The 13,248-nt window shown below is 37.5% G+C and overlaps 1 long non-coding RNA gene across 1 annotated transcript; it reads left to right on the top strand.

Moving 5' to 3' along the window:
* The first annotated feature begins 1,228 nt into the window (after window positions 1–1,228).
* On the top strand, window positions 1,229–4,790 carry LOC130081129 (uncharacterized). Its single transcript, XR_008806686.1, has 4 exons — window positions 1,229–1,601; window positions 2,448–2,489; window positions 3,791–3,898; window positions 4,339–4,790. It is a non-coding gene; the product is annotated as an uncharacterized LOC130081129 (long non-coding RNA).
* Window positions 4,791–13,248: the final 8,458 nt, after the last annotated feature.

Genomic DNA, 13,248 nt, shown 5'->3' with positions numbered 1-13,248 from the left:
TATATTGATCTGTTTGTCTTCGTCTTGCTATATCTAAGCCAACCGTGACAGCTGCCAGAAAAGTCTAAAAAATACACACACACAAATCCAAGGCGATTCACACTTGAATGACGATTTGCACATTCACATTCAAGGTTCAACTCGTAAATTTTGAACATTCGAAGGTTTTTGTGCACAGTTGTAAGTAGTTATAACCAGGCACCTCCTGTCAAAATGATTGATTGACAGGTGGGCGTGGCTATCCTTTGATCTGGCCCCGCCCCTTCCGGTTCCTCCCCTTCCTGACCCGCCCCTTGTCCCGCCCCTTCCGGTTCCGCCCCTTCCGGTTCCGCCCCTTCCTGTTACCTTTGACCTAGTTCCGCCCCTTCCGGTTAAACTTTCTGTCAAAATGATGGATGGTGACAGTTAGTTTGATCGTTTGAAGTTAGTTTGATCAAGAAAAAGGGGCGTATAGGATGTGTGACAGTTAGTTTGATCGTTTGAAGTTAGTTTGATCAAGAAAAAGGGGGTATAGGATGTGTGACAGATAGTTTGATCGTTTGAAGTTAGTTTGATCGTTTGAAGTTGGTGTTTTGTCAACACATCCCCATCCATAACCCTGAGCTTATCACGGGCAGTTGTGAAAGTGATAAGAAAAAATTGTGGAAGTTTATCTGTTCTGTAAAAAGAATATAAAATAAAATCTTACTAAAACCTCACACAAAAAGTTTAAAATAAATGTAGAACTATTCACTGAACCAAGCATTTCAGTTTAAATAAAATGGAGCCACAAAAATATTCCAAACAGTTAAAAAAATGTATTAGAGAGTTGAAGAAAAAAAACGTACAGTTTATGTAAAACCTCACAACAAAAAGTTTAAATAAAATGAAGGCACAAAAATATTCCAAACAGTTAAACGTTTTAGAGAGTTGAAGAAAAACATACAGCTTATGAATCAATTCAAATGTATAAATGATCTCACTCTGCCTCAAAACATAGGGAGCGCGCGTCTGTGTATTTCCCCCTCCCTCCCACTCCCACTCCCACATTGCTAGGGACGCTGGAATTTTATCTGACTAAAGTTGAAAAAGCATTGTGTTAATTTAAAATTATATAAATAATATAAAATAAAATATATAATACAAAATAAATGTCTTACTGAACCAATTATTTCAAAATAAATAAATAAATACATCTTGCATGTTTTACAGAGTTGAAGAAAAAAATCAACACAGGTAGTGCCTGCCAGCATGGACAGTGTGCATAACAAATAAGTGATATCATCGCTGTTTTCGTACCACCGGTATTAAATTACTTTTAATTCATAAGACTTATTTTCAGGAGTGACAGTTATCAGTGAAATATGGCGCTCGTGTAATCAAAAGGTCTGCCTACCCCCTGGGAATGTGAATTGGCCTTGAACCTAAACACTTCCATTCATAGAGTACTGAAAGAATATAGTGGACACACAGCTCTGCCGTTTTCACATAGTTTTCCACAGGCTCTTACTGTAAAAGGCTATAAAATAGCCAAGACACATGGACGTGTGCCATACCCCATGTCTGGACCAAAAACTTTTGCACCCTCTCTTCTTTGACCACCTCATCAAAAATGCAAAACAGTGAGTATTTTCTCTATAATTAATTTATGCTACGGTGTTTTAAACAATGCTATTGCTGTTTATCTGTATGCAATGATGTTTAATTTGAAAAATTGTTTATACATAAGGAAAAGACGGTATAATTCATTAGTGTTTTAAATAGCCTAGGCTACGTATTTGTTTTATCCGCATTATGCTATTGGTATTTTTATCTGCTGTAACTGGTGATACAGATATTTTTATCTACTATATTAATTTATCAATTTATCATAAAGTATGATTTAAAAAATGTACAACATTGTTTATGTTCATTATGCTATGGTTTTTTTAAACCATATCACAAAAGTATCAGTTTAATATAACTGTTTTACAGCAATGTTTATTTTGCATTATGCTATGTTGTTTTAACTGTTGTATTTTTTATCTGATGTAACTAAAATCTGCAACATCGTTTATTTAAGCTGTGGGATTTCCATAAAGGACCTTAAAATAAATGTTTTGGTTTTTATTCAGTTTTAAATCTTATTTAGATTATTTTAGTCAGACATGCTTATATGTGCATAGGCCTATTTTATTCCTCTTCAGTTACTTACTTTTAAAATTTTGGTAGGCTACTTTTTAATTCATATTTTAATTCAATTTTTAATTTACTCTGTCTTTGATTTTAACTTTTAGCAATTTGCATGATAAATTGTTTAACATGTAAGCTATATGAATGACACTGTCACAATGTGATAAGCAAAACATATAAAAGTCAAGTCAAAGCTATTTATTTAGGCTAGCGCTTTTCATTGCCATTTAAAATAACATGGTCTTTCCTTCTTTCTCTCTCTCTCTCTCTCTCTCTCTCTCTCTCTCTCTCTCTAGAGACAGCAAACACTGCAGGACAATCAGGCATCCAAGTAACATGTTAGTGTGGTTTATATTTTATTTTTAATGAGAAAACATTATAGAGTGCAACAGGCGGTTTCTGGAAGTAAAAACATTTACTTTCTCCATACGGAAATTAATTTTAAAGACAGACCTACTGTTGGCTAAGAGGTTGTTAAAGGGATAGTTCGGCCAAAAATGATATTTAAACCATGCATTACTCACCCTCAAGCCGTTCGAGATGCATATGTAAATCTTGTTTCAGACGAACACATTTTCAGTTATTTTAGAAAATGTCTTAGACCCTTCAGTGGATATAATGTGAAGCAATGGGGTCCACCTCCTTCAAGTCCCAAAATGTGCATATATCCTTCACAAAAGTAATCCATCCGGCTCCAGGGGGATAAACGAAGGCCTTATGAGGGTAATCCGTGCGGTTTTGTCGTAAAAATATACATATTTAAAACTTTATAAATGAAAATATCTGACTTCCGGCAACGATCGACGCGCGTCCACGGGTGATGGAAGTCAGCGTACGAGGTAGGACGTAGCGTCGTGACGTAGAACGAACGCGCCCGCGCAGCCAGAGAGCAGAGCAAAACATCACCCGTGAACGCGCGTCGATCGTTGCCGGAAGTCAGATATTTTCATTTATAAAGTTTTAAATATGTATATTTTTACAACAAAACCGCACGGATTACCCTCATAAGGCCTTCGTTTATCCCCCTGGAGCTGGATGGATTACTTTTGTGAAGGATACATGCACATTTTGGGACTTGAAGGAGGTGGACCCCATTGCTTCACATTATATCCACTGAAGGGTCTAAGATATTTTCTAAAATAACTGAAAATGTGTTCGTCTGAAACAAGATTGACATATGCATCTCGAACGGCTTGAGGGTGAGTAATGCATGGTTTAAATATCATTTTTGGCCGAACTATCCTTTTAATACATGGTATTTGCTTCTGATAAAGCCTTCAGCTTATTTCTTTTGTAAATAATCGTGTTTCACAGTTGAACTCCTGGTGAAAACTACATTACCCATGAGCCATGATGCTGTAGTGAAAATTATGTCAAACAAAGTTTAAAAAAAAAAGCAACCCACTCCAAAATAGCTCTGCCCACTCCCATGAAGCACTGCGAATGACATAATCTCCCTACCCTCTCAAAATACTGAAATGTTTGTATAAGCTATATATGCACATTTTGCATATTTATATAAATATATTTTTTTTTAAATCACTATGGGAAATAAGAATGAAAAAGGGGGGAGGCACTGTTGCACTCTATGTATAATGAACAATTGACAGATGAACTGACAGATATTTTATGTAAACAGGCAAAATCTCTGCATCTGATGATGGCCATGTGTTTTCGCCGATCATAACTGCTTCAAGCTCCTTTGAGATCAATATGACTTCTGCCAAATCAAATGTGCCGGCAAATTGTAAGTGCAATACACGAGAAACTATTAAAACAGTTTTCGCCTATGTATAAAATTAATCTCAATTAAGCAGTCGTAGTTAACTATTTGGGACCAATTTTAAGGAAGGCAATACAGAATTTTTTTTATGTTTTTGGGACTATTGGATCGAGTTTTGTAGAATAAGCCAAGATTAATTTATTTTATGTGGTGTAATGCTCCTGGATTATTCAGACTCAGAATTGTAACTATTACTATAGCCTTTATCAGCCATTTATTTTACTGCAGACTTATCAAACTTATTTATTTACTGCTGATTTTATCAAAGCCAAATACTGTCCAAAAGGGGATACTGGGAAAGAAGAGAAACAGGTTAATACAAGGTTAGATTCAATCTTTATATTCTTCCCCATTTTGCCTTCATTTTCCTTTTCCTGTTATTGTTTTAATTTTTATATTCTCAGATCATCAAAGGTTTCTGAAAGCAAACACCAGTCAGTTGGTTGAAAAAGTGAAGAACATTGATCAATAATTGACAATCTTGATTGCTCAATGAATCAGTTACAAATGTGCGAGCGAATCCAACACACCAGATGAAGATGAGGGAACTGCTGGACTGTGTGAATTGTGAAAGCATTGCCAACGACCTGGTCAACGCTTTGTTCAAGCATGAAGAATCTCTCATGAAGAAACTGCAATAACAACTGTTGTAGCCTATTGTTTGGCATTATGTAATTAAACAGTTTTTAAAAAAAGAAATGTTTTTAATAATTGATTGGTGATGGAGTTTTAATTTTTGTATTGAGAACCAAGTATATTGTACAAGTAAGAAGATACCAAACTGGCCATATAATGATATATTGCACATAATAAACAATGGCAAAGTTTGTATTCCTTAAAAAACAGGCAATGTTTGAGAACCCATATAATGGTGTAATCTCTGCGAGGTCTCAACCACAAACGCAAAACTTTGTGGTGGGTGATACGGGCATAGCTTTACTAAAGGAAAATATTCTGGAAGTAATTTTCAAACTAAATTTTATTTATTTATATTATGGTTTTCATGTTGATTTAAAGTTTTTGTTATTAACTATTACCTTTACTTCAACATCCAGCACAAAATTAAAGAGATGAATGATCTAAGGATGTTCTCTGACCCCAAATAAACAGATAATGGAATGTTCACAAGCTACAGTTAGATATTATTCTGCTTAGTATGTGTGTAAATAGTTGTGCTTAAATGTTTGGATGTATTTTTACACGCCAACATATTTTGTCACACCGTAGTGATGCAAAGTTCCACACTCTTGTAAAGACTATGGTCTAACTTTAAAACATAATCTTTATACATGAATTCAAAAGACCAAATCACTAAGAAAAGCACCGTTTATAATAATAAATACACAAAAGTTCACAGTTGATGGTTTTATTAGGGCCCAAGCCCTAAAAGGGCGCAGAGCCCTATTGTTCTTCTAAGGATTATTAGGGCCCAAGCCTTGAAAAGGCGAAGGCCCTATTGTTTTCCTTAGGATTATTATTATTATTAGGGCCCAAGCCTTGAAAAGGCGAAGGCCCTATTGTTTTCCTAAGGATTATTAGGGCCCAAGCCCTGAAAGGGCGCAGAGCCCTATTGTTCTTCTTAGGATTATTTTCTATTCTTTATTAGGGCCCAAGCCTTGAAAAGGCGAAGGCCCTATTGTTTTCCTAAGGATTATTTATTATTTAGGGCCCAAGCCTTGAAAAGGCGAAGGCCCTATTGTTTTCCTTAGGATTATTATTATTAGGGCCCAAGCCTTGAAAAGGCGAAGGCCCTATTGTTTTCCTAAGGATTATTATTATTCTTCCGACTTATTATTAGGGCCCAAGCCTTGAAAAGGCGAAGGCCCTATTGTTTTCCTAAGGATTATTATTATTCTTCCGACTTATTAGGGCCCAAGCCTTGAAAAGGCGAAGGCCCTATTGTTTTCCTAAGGATTATTATTAGGGCCCAAGCCTTGAAAAGGCGAAGGCCCTATTGTTTTCCTTAGGATTATTATTATTATTATTAGGGCCCAAGCCTTGAAAAGGCGAAGGCCCTATTGTTTTCCTTAGGATTATTATTAGGGCCCAAGCCTTGAAAAGGCGAAGGCCCTATTGTTTTCCTAAGGATTATTAGGGCCCAAGCCTTGAAAAGGCGAAGGCCCGATTGTTTTCCTAAGGATTATTAGGGCCCAAGCCCAAAGGGCGAAGGCCCTATTGTTTTCCTTAGGATTATTTATTATTAGGGCCCAAGCCCAAAGGGCGAAGGCCCTATTGTTTTCCTTAGGATTATTTATTATTAGGGCCCAAGCCCAAAGGGCGAAGGCCCTATTGTTTTCCTTAGGATTATTTATTATTCTTCTTATTATTTTTTTACTACCTTTTGGACACTTTTGGAGGCCTTAACATGCTCAAAAACTCCTGAAACTTTGCACACATGTCAGAACCCGCGGCCATCAGGGCCGGGCTGAAGATGGTACCCGGGCGTGGCAGGGGGGCTCGACAGCGCCCCCTGGAACGGGGTCCGAAAACATGGTCCATAAATCAAACACGCTTGCATGTAATAATATGAAACTTACACATGTAGATCTCCTCGTTTCATATATACTTCACACTCTTACTTTTTACCCCAGCCCAACAGGAAGTCGGCTATTTAGGGTTGTTGGTAAAACACACGCAATGGAATGTGAAATACTCCTCCTAGAGAATTCAAACAAACGGCACGAAACTCGGTCAGCATGAAGTCAAGACACTGAGGATGAAAGTTTGCGAGGGGATTTTTGATATCTCGAACGGTTTGGCCGTGGCGAGGAAACAAAATTATGGCGAGAAACGTGAAACAGGAAGTGTGTCATAACTACTGCATACATTAACTGATCTTGATGAAACTTCAACAGTGTGTTCGTTGTAAGAGCCCGATCACATGGATGTGACTATTGTGAGTCAAAGTTATAGCGCCACCAACTGGCAGCAGGAAGTGTGTCACTTCCTAAATGCTTTGAAATCACCCTCTTATTTTTACCCGATTTGCTTCAAACTTTATGTGTATAATGTAAACACACGGCAGATGTAGACCTGTGAAAGGATTATTGATATCTTAGATACTGTTGCCGTGGCAACACATCAAACTTTAATATTCTTGTTTGATGCTTTTGAGACACTTAGCATGCTTGAAATTGCATGAAACTCGACAGACACAGGTATGCATATGGTTCAGATCAAGCCGGACAACTTTCTAATTAACTGTCATTAGCTCAGACCAAGAGGAAGTTAGATATTTTGGTTTGAATGTGGATGTTTCTGAGAATTTTCTCTCCCTCTCCCTCTGACAGAGAGAATGCACCCTGCCATTCGTGTGTGTCTGTGTCTGTGTCTGTGTGGGGAGGGGGGGAGGGGCTCTTTTAGTTTAAACACAAAATTATACATAGGGCCATACTGCCCTCTTGTGTCCAAAATTATATTTATATATACATTATACATATATTTGGTATGTGACTGAGGACCGAGAGCTTTTAAATACGGGACATTGATAATGGCCACGTGCAGAGCGCTCGAGGGAATTCCTATGGAAGTAGGAATGAACTAAAAAACGTTCGCTCAGCTCTGCTCGCTCGTCGCCATGGACGCGCACCATTATGAATGCCAGTGCAGCCGCATACTTTTTAGTGTCACTTTAAAATTAGTGCAATAACGGGGCCGATTGCTTGAATTGTGAGTTCAATAGTCTATTATTTTTCACGGAAAACACAACAACAAAAGAGTACAATGATAGATTCGCTTAAATAGGGGCTTTTACATAAAATAGCCTATTCCGTCATCATCTTTTCAGTCAGCTCTTCACTCTCGTGATTAATGAAATTTGACTCCTGTTGCTGATATTTGCTGCAACTTTCGTTCCGCTCACAATTTAGTAAGCAAACACGCTTCAAATGTGTTTTTATTTTATTTTTGTGTATATATATGTGTGTGTATATATATGTGTGTATATATATATATATATATATATATATATATATATATATAGCTTATGTTTCAAATATGAGTTAATTAACAATCGTTGGAAAGAATGATACTTTTAATATCACTAAACCGTCATAAGGTGTCGCCAGGCGACCGTCTTAATGAGCGAGTCATTGATTCATTCGTTCAAACGATTCGTTCGAACGGCTGAGTCATTCATGAATGAGACAGATTATGGATTGGTCGTTGAATCTTTGAGTCAACCGATTCGTTCAAAATGCTGAATCATTCAGTAATGAGAACGCGTTGCTGTGAGATGCTCGATGGTTCTGCTGTGATCTTTGTTTAACTATTTTCGCTGCTGAAACAGAAAAAAAAGTCAATATTGCATCTAAAATGTAAGTGATTTGACGTGTGTGTGTGTGTGTGTGTGTGTGTGTGTGTGTGTGTGTGTGTGTGTGTGTGTGTGTGTGTGTGTGTGTGTGTGTGTGATTGTGTCTGTTACAGTGATTGTTTAACCCTTGTTAAAGTTTAGGCCTTGTCTTTTTGGATATATATCTTTTTATATAAAAAAAAATAGCATACAACCCATATATTTTAAATGTATTGTTTGCTTTAAATTACATTGAGATTTGTATGTTTGGTAATTGAACCTGAATGAATTTTAAATGAATGTGCTATATTTCAGATCATATATTTGTTTTCCTTAAAATTTGAACTAACACTAACTTTATTCTCATCTGAATGATAGATTATTTATTTATGTATAAAATAAAAACACATTTGATTTTTCTTTTTTAATCAATGTAGAATGTGTAACTGAAAAAATAAACAGATTAGGGCTCTGATCGAGGACAATAAATGAAAACCAATGCAATATGATGAATGTCCAAAAGATTTTTTTTGCTTTTAAACTATGTGTGTGTGTGTGTGTGTGTGTGTATGTGTGTGTGTGTGTGTGTGTGTGTGTGTGTGTGTGTGTGTGTGTGTGTGTGTGTGTGTGTGTGTGTGTGTGTGTGTGTGTGTGTGTGTGTGTGTGTGTGTGTAAGAGATTTCGGTTGGGTGACAGTTGTAGTTTACAGTTTGACAAAAGCACAATGTTGTGTTTTATTGTGATTGTACACAAATATAAGTAAACACTTTGCAGTTTGAATAATGTCCTGTATGAACAAAAGGACGGGGTATGTTTTTATGTCTACATTGTTCAATCACGCCTCACACACACACACACACACCAACTATTTTTCTAATCAGATCAGGCAAGTAATATTCTGTCTTGGCACACTTCATATAACTTTCAAACTTGTGTACTTATTTCATGTGTGCATTAAGTCCATGAGACCGTAGGGTGTCTCATTTTTCATTTTAGGTTTCAGAAGGTTGCTCACGCATACTTTGTGGTTGATATGTGCCCTCAATGCACACTTTTGCAGAGCCCACACCAATGCAAGCTCTACAGTACACATCTTCTCAAAGGTCAAAGCGGAGTTACGATATTGCCCGTCATGCACAGTAACCCTAAAGGCACCGGGGTGGCGGTGCCACCGGCTTGTTTATATATATATATATATATATATATATATATATATATATATATATATAAATATAGCTGCGAGCAGCGATGAAGGGCCAAAGCCGGCGGCACCGCCACTCCGGTGCCTTTAGGTAACTAAAGGCACCGGGGTTGCGGTGCCACCGGCTTGGGCCCGTAATCGCTGCTCGCAGCTATATTTATTATTATTATTCTTCTTATTATTTTTCTGCTACCTTTTGGACACTTTTGGAGGCCTTAACATGCTCAAAAACTCCTGAAACTTTGCACACATGTCAGAACCCGCGGCCATCAGGGCCGGGCTGAAGATGGTACCCGGGCGTGGCAGGGGGGCTCGACAGCGCCCCCTGGAACGGGGTCCGAAAACATGGTCCATAAATCAAACACGCTTGCATGTAATAATATGAAACTCGGTACACATGTAGATCTCCTCGTTTCATATATACTTCACACTCTTACTTTTTACCCCAGCCCAACAGGAAGTCGGCTATTTAGGGTTGTTGGTAAAACACACGCAATGGAATGTGAAATACTCCTCCTAGAGAATTCAAACAAACGGCACGAAACTCGGTCAGCATGAAGTCAAGACATTGAGGATGAAAGTTTGCGAGGGGATTTTTGATATCTCGAACGGTTTGGCCGTGGCGAGGAAACAAAATTATGGCGAGAAACGTGAAACAGGAAGTGTGTCATAACTACTGCATACATTAACTGATCTTGATGAAACTTCAACAGTGTGTTCGTTGTAAGAGCCCGCTCACATGGATGTGACTATTGTGAGTCAAAGTTATAGCGCCACCAACTGGCAGCAGGAAGTGTGTCACTTCCTAAATGCTTTGAAATCACCCTCTTATTTTTACCCGATTTGCTTCAAACTTTATGTGTATAATGTAAACACACGGCAGATGTAGACCTGTGAAAGGATTATTGATATCTTAGATACTGTTGCCGTGGCAACACATCAAACTTTAATATTCTTGTTTGATGCTTTTGAGACTCTTAGCATGCTTGAAATTGCATGAAACTCGACAGACACAGGTATGCATATGGTTCAGATCAAGCCGGACAACTTTCTAATTAACTGTCATTAGCTCAGACCAAGAGGAAGTTAGATATTTTGGTTTGAATATGGTCATTTTCTCTCCCTCGCTCTCTGAGCCAATATGGCAAGCCGTTTTAACATTTAATCATTTTAGTCTACTAGTCTATTTTCATGCTACTAGTTCTTATTTTTTAGATACTAGTATCTATTCCATTAAGTACTAGTACTTATTAATTGGCGACTAGTGCTTATTCTTTAGATACTAGTGCGTATTCTTTAGATATTATTTTGAATACGTATTAGTAGCTAATGAATAAGTACTGGTATCTATTTAATAGGTACTAGTATCTAATGACTTAGTACTAGTATTTATTGAATAAATACTAGTATCTATTAATAGCTACTTGTATCTAAAATGTCATTTTCTCTCTCTCTCTCTGAGCCAATATGGCAAGCCGTTTTAACATTTAATCATTTTAACCTACTAGTCTCTATTTTCATTATTTTTTATTTTCATACAACCCATGTATTTTAAATGTATTGTTTGCTTTAAATTAAATTAAGATTGTATGTTTGGTAATTGAACCTAAATAAATGTAAAATTAATGTGCTATATTTCAGATCAATATATTTGTTTTCCTTCATTTTAATCAACACTAACTTATTTCTGTATAAAATAAAAAATCCCGAATAATCCAGACCAAGCGGAGCACACTATTTCTACAACATCATCAGTGCTGAAGCGGAACTACCAGAGCCGTTCGACAGATAGCGAGCAGATATTTTGTTTCACGTCGTGCACAATAACCCTAATGGCACCAGGGTGGCGAGCCACCGGCTTTATATATATATATATATATATATATATATATATATATATATATAAATATAGCTGCGAGCAGCGATGAAGGGCCAAAGCCGGCGGTACCGCCACCCTGGTGCACCAGGGTTGCGGTGCCACCGGCTTGGGCCCGTAATCGCTGCTCGCAGCTATATTTATTATTATTATTCTTCTTATTATTTTTCTGCTACCTTTTGGACACTTTTGGAGGCCTTAACATGCTCAAAAACTCCTGAAACTTTGCACACATGTCAGAACCAGCGGCCATCAGGGCCGGGCTGAAGATGGTACCCGGGCGTGGCAGGGGGGCTCGACAGCGCCCCCTGGAACGGGGTCCGAAAACATGGTCCATAAATCAAACACGCTTGCATGTAATAATATGAAACTCGGTACACATGTAGATCTCCTCGTTTCATATATACTTCACACTCTTACTTTTTACCCCAGCCCAACAGGAAGTCGGCTATTTAGGGTTGTTGGTAAAACACACGCAATGGAATGTGAAATACTCCTCCTAGAGAATTCAAACAAACGGCACGAAACTCGGTCAGCATGAAGTCAAGACATTGAGGATGAAAGTTTGCGAGGGGATTTTTGATATCTCGAACGGTTTGGCCGTGGCGAGGAAACAAAATTATGGCGAGAAACGTGAAACAGGAAGTGTGTCATAACTACTGCATACATTTACTGATCTTGATGAAACTTCAACAGTGTGTTCGTTGTAAGAGCCCGATCACATGGATGTGACTATTGTGAGTCAAAGTTATAGCGCCACCAACTGGCAGCAGGAAGTGTGTCACTTCCTAAATGCTTTGAAATCACCCTCTTATTTTTACCCGATTTGCTTCAAACTTTATGTGTATAATGTAAACACACGGCAGATGTAGACCTGTGAAAGGATTATTGATATCTTAGATACTGTTGCCGTGGCAACACATCAAACTTTAATATTCTTGTTTGATGCTTTTGAGACTCTTAGCATGCTTGAAATTGCATGAAACTCGACAGACACAGGTATGCATATGGTTCAGATCAAGCCGGACAACTTTCTAATTAACTGTCATTAGCTCAGACCAAGAGGAAGTTAGATATTTTGGTTTGAATGTGGATGTTTCTGAGAATTTTCTCTCCCTCTCCCTCTGACAGAGAGAATGCACCCTGCCATTCGTGTGTGTCTGTGTCTGTGTCTGTGTGGGGAGGGGGGGAGGGGCTCTTTTAGTTTAAACACAAAATTATACATAGGGCCATACTGCCCTCTTGTGTCCAAAATTATATTTATATATACATTATACATATATTTGGTATGTGACTGAGGACCGAGAGCTTTTAAATACGGGACATTGATAATGGCCACGTGCAGAGCGCTCGAGGGAATTCCTATGGAAGTAGGAATGAACTAAAAAACGTTCGCTCTGTTCTGCTCGCTCGTCGCCATGGACGCGCACCATTATGAATGCCAGTGCAGCCGCATACTTTTTAGTGTCACTTTAAAATTAGTGCAATAACGGGGCCGATTGCTTGAATTGTGAGTTCAATAGTCTATTATTTTTCACGGAAAACACAACAACAAAAGAGTACAATGATAGATTCGCTTAAATAGGGGCTTTTACATAAAATAGCCTATTCCGTCATCATCTTTTCAGTCAGCTCTTCACTCTCGTGATTAATGAAATTTGACTCCTGTTGCTGATATTTGCTGCAACTTTCGTTCCGCTCACAATTTAGTAAGCAAACACGCTTCAAATGTGTTTTTATTTTATTTTTGTGTATATATATGTGTGTGTATATATATGTGTGTGTATATATATATATATATATATATATATATATATATATATATATATATATATATATATATATATATATATATATATAGCTTATGTTTCAAATATGAGTTAATTAACAATCGTTGGAAAGAATGATACTTTTAATATCACTAAACCGTCATTAGGTGTCGCCAG

This window comes from Rhinichthys klamathensis, unplaced genomic scaffold (genome assembly GCF_029890125.1).
Source record: "Rhinichthys klamathensis goyatoka isolate OS25496 unplaced genomic scaffold, OSU_Roscu_1.1 h1tg000036l_1, whole genome shotgun sequence".
Classification (NCBI taxonomy): domain Eukaryota; kingdom Metazoa; phylum Chordata; class Actinopteri; order Cypriniformes; family Leuciscidae; genus Rhinichthys; species Rhinichthys klamathensis.
The sequence above is the reverse complement of the archived record's forward strand: the minus strand, read 5'-3'. Positions and strand labels throughout refer to the sequence as shown.